Genomic DNA, 4,727 nt, shown 5'->3' with positions numbered 1-4,727 from the left:
CCCACACCCCACACACACACACACACACATACATACATATACAAATACAGATATACGGATTTGTGTCTAATGGCAGCTTTCTCAAAGTTGAGGGGTGAGGGAAAATAAAGTGAAAAAAAGAGTCAATAAGGAATATTCTCTTCTTAAGATTTTGGTCTTGATGGTATTAGAGATGGAAGAGGTGTTAAAGAAAATGTTAATGATACCGTTGATATAGAAATTATTTTGCCTAGTAGAAATTTGAGGAAGAAAGTCAAAGAAACTTCAGTTAGATCACTAAGATAATCACCCCTTTTAATGACAGAAAAATAAAGTATGAAGTTTGCAACAAAGCACTATAGCCAAGCATTCGAATGCAACACCTTTAACTAATACAAAGAAAGCAACTGTCAGGAATGATCCACTGATCAGATCTGTGAAAAACCAAACTCATAACATTGATAAAACAGTCACAGGCTTAAAATTGGTATAAACCCCTATTAACTCACCCTTTGAGTGATAAAATGCAGCAATATCCACTTTGCTCTAAAGAACCTTAACATACAACTTCAGTCTATATTAGGCAACTACAAGATTTCAATAGGAAATAAATCCCTAAGAAACAGCAATTGTCAGAAACAATGAAAAACATTAGTCATACAAAGGAAGAGACAAAATGTTTATATTTAGAATATTTTAAAAAGAGGCAAATAAACTAAAATCAAAAAGGAACCTTCAACCCTGCCAAGGAAGAAATGGCTAAAGTTTTCTTTCCTCTGGAAGAACCTCCATTGCTGATTCCAGATAACATACTTTCTATAAAATGAGATGGCTCAAAACACATCGCTTAATCTGAAAAAGAAATATATGTGGGCTCCCAGCAAGCTATGCAGTTTTTGCAAAATAAAACAAAACATGTGACAATAGGTTTATGGTTGCCTGTGGGAAACATGATGACTAGTTTCATGGAGTGTTAAGCCTTTCCTAAGCATGACAAATGGGAGAAGACAAAGAAAATATATGTATAAAATGTTGTGAAGAAGATAAAAAAAATGAAACTTTGGGTTCAGAAACTTTGGAAAATAAGCTAAACTTGAAATTCGTAGAGTAGATAAATAAAATCATGCATTATGGAAAATTTGGTTTCTCTACACAAGAACCTACCAATGTGAGGGGAAAAAAGCATGTAGATGATACAACAAGGCACAACATCAAAACTTTAAGGTGATCTGATGATGGTAAAATTAATCAGATATAGAGATTCTGAGATTTAAAAATGGCAACTGGCCCCTCTTTGAAAGATGGGACAAATTTACCCCAAGATATCTTTAGAAGAGAAAAATGAAGAAAATTACAAAAGATACTACAATTTTTTTTGCACAGGTGAAAAGACCACAACATCATGTATAAATGAAAAACTGGAGTTAAAAATGAAGAAAATTGCGACATCAGGATTGCCTAATGTGCATGTCTGTTTCCTTACTTCCAAACCTTTTGCAGACTAGGTCAAAGTGTCAAATGCTTTCTCAAAGATATTCACATGAAAAGACTTATAGAATCAAATTTGAAGATCTCAGATCCAAAGTTGCAACAAAAATTGAAAAAGAATTTTTTTCCCTTTTGGGGGTGATACTGATGCCAAATATAAGAACAAATGTAGAAGTTTAATTCAAAAGATCCTAAAGCAACATTTTGTTTTAAAAAGTACTGAAGGCAGATGCAAAACCTAACCATCAACTGAGAATGTCTCCCACGGAATTAGCTTCTAAAAATTTACCTGCCAGGAGATCAAGAGAAAATAGACATAGCATTGAAATTATATATAGAAAACAAACAAACAAACAAAATAAAAACAAAGGAAGTTGGAAGATGTCCAATCACCAAAATTACTCACAAAGGTAAAATAAAAATTTAGAGTGATATTCCGCAGAAAGACCAAGAGGGAACCATGGAAATGAAAGAATCTACTACCTCTAAGCCTATGGAGAAAGTAGAACATTTAGAAAAAAAGAGGCTGACTTTTTGTCTCGTGATACCACAAGCCAACGTAAAAATAAAGTTGTTGTTTTTTATCTTAACAGCAAGATCTTTATAGGTCAAATGGAACCACCTGCTGATGACCTTTCTCCTCAAAAGGTGAAGGCACCTGTTGGCATAGTTTGTAAACATTCAGACAATAAAGATATATATATGTGCATATATATGTATATATATATATATTTATATGTGATGTGTTGTCTTCAATATCAAATAATTTGTCTTCAGAATTTTTCAAGAAGAGAAGCAAAACTCTCTGAAGCAACATTTGAACACCCTGCTCCTTTGTCCTGAGATGACTGGTGGTATTGAAATGGAATCTGCATTTTTAGCTCAACTAAACTTCATTTAGAAGGATTTTATCAACATGTCTTATAGAACAAAGTTTGTTATCTAAGCCTATCCTGACTCTGCATCACCTGAATATTCAATGGGGGATCTACCAGATAGTATTTAAATAAGCAACAAGATCGCACCTCAGACTGGGATTTTGTGGAGAAAATAATAGCTTAAGCAACTAAAGAATTTATATGTTTCGTTTTACATCAGTAAGTGAAGGAGATCAAATTTCTTATGCATTATTGTTGGCAGAAAGCACTATGATGTAGCTGTTAATATGAAGTAGGTTATTCCTTTGGGTACCTTTGATCAAATTCCATGCCCTCTTACACTTTTTTGATCTGACCTGGGCTTGAACTACGTAGACATAATCTGTTGTTGGGCTGATTGTCCATCTAAAAATGAAGAGGTAGTTTATGGCTAGTAGTAGCACTGGTCATGTAGATGAGAGTCTTGAAAATACCTTAATGATTTTACCCCTTGAAAAAAATAAATGAAACAGAGATTTCTAATGAGGAAGAGCCAGAGGAAGAAAACGACTTATTAAATTCTTTTATACCTGTGTTACTTAAATAGAGAAGCAAGCTTCAGCAGGATTCTCAGAAGGAAATTGCAACTACAATGGAGCCTGTAGTGGAGAGCCTTAAACAGGAGCCTCTCAAACCTCTAAGGTTTCTTCCAGGTATGTTGAAAGGCATGAAAAAATCAACTTTCCACTCCTGACTTACTGAACAAATCACTGCTGGTAGATAACATACTTCAAAGACCTTTAGGTACCACTGGTTAGGTACATGATCAGACTAAGCTAGCAGCAGAACAGAGTTCTATTGAAGAAATACCTTTAATAAATGAAAAAATTAAGTTAAAAGAATAAGAAAATCAATTTCTTGGATATAGTTATTGGTGAAACAGATGATATAAAGATGAAGGTGAAAGATCTACCCAAATCTGCAGAAAATTTAGTAGTGATATGAGATGCACCACTAGTAAGAATCTCTATGCATTTACCAGGAACTTTGCAAGGTCTTAATGTCAAAGGAAAACCACCACATGTTTCTACCAAAATGTTTTAATAAATTCCAGTCGCAGTATGAGGAAACTGTAGAAGGTAAAGAGCAAGAATTAAAATGACAAGATCAAGAAATTGTTTCATAAGAAAACAAGACTTTAGATATTAGTTCTCTCATTGCATCTAATAGAGGAAAAGAAAGTGGAGATAAAATTGGCATAAGTTCTGAAAATATAAATGCTAATCCATCAAAGTCTGCCTTATTCTTTAATCTTAAAAGGGATGCCAGGCAGGCAACTAGATAAAACCAACACATAACTTTGGACAACTTTCATTTTGACCAAAATGAAAGAGGAAAAAAGCTTACTTAGTCAATCACATGACAAAGAACATATTAGAAAGATAGTAACTCAACCAACAGATCTAGTTGGAAAATGGACATAAAAAAGACCCGCATTTTCAGCAAAGCAGCATTTCAAAGTATAAGAATCAGCAAATAGTAGCTTAAATAGAAAAAATGAACACACTTCTTGGGAAATGGAGACAAAACATTTATAAAATGAGTATTCAATGAAAAATACTGAAACTGTATACAGTTTTTTGAGGGGGGCCAATAGCAATGATTTTTATCTGATTTTCAAACGAGAAACAAATCTCAACCTGATTTTAATTCTGAAACCATTGACTTTACTTAAAAAAGCATGAGTCCTGCATGAGGTAGAAACTTTTCACCTATTAGGATACAGTAACTACTTTCAGCATCCTAGATCTAGTCACCCTGGCTTTTCATTTCTAGGGCCTTCTCCCCCAAGTCATGTTTGATACCCAGCACATTGGCACCTCCTTTTCTTGCTCCTTCAGGGTTTGGCTTTGCCCAGAATCCTATGATGCATATGTTACCTGTTGTTCATTTACCAGTTCAACCTCCCCATTTCATGGGCCACCATGTGCAAGCATCAAGATTTTCAGGTTCCATGAAACTTTTGTCTTGCTAAAAATTGTCAAAGACCAGAGAGGTATTCGTAGTGATCCTTGGGCCATTAAAGAATGACAAGAACAATACAATGTACCAAAATTCATGGAATATACCCAAAGTAATCCTTAGTGAAAAATATATATCTTCAAATACGCACATGAATAAAATATAAAAAGAGCAGATCAGTGAATTGAATGTGCAACTGAAAAAAAAACAGTAAAAGAACCAATTAAAAGTCCCAAACTAAAGAACAAAATGGAAATTCTGAAAATCAAAGAAGATAATAAGACTGAAAATTAAATATCATTGAGCTAGTAAATAAAACTTGGAGCTGATTTTATGGAAAAAAAAATAAAATAGATAAGCCACGGGTTAATTTGATTCAAA

General features: G+C 33.7%; 1 pseudogene; it reads left to right on the top strand.

The window, feature by feature from the left end:
• The first annotated feature begins 479 nt into the window (after positions 1 to 479).
• LOC118857834 lies at positions 480 to 4,359 on the top strand (annotated as a pseudogene).
• Positions 4,360 to 4,727: the final 368 nt, after the last annotated feature.

This window comes from Trichosurus vulpecula, chromosome 7 (assembly GCF_011100635.1).
Source record: "Trichosurus vulpecula isolate mTriVul1 chromosome 7, mTriVul1.pri, whole genome shotgun sequence".
In the NCBI taxonomy this organism is placed as follows: Eukaryota; Metazoa; Chordata; class Mammalia; order Diprotodontia; family Phalangeridae; genus Trichosurus; species Trichosurus vulpecula.
This window is presented reverse-complemented; position numbering and strand designations above follow the sequence as displayed.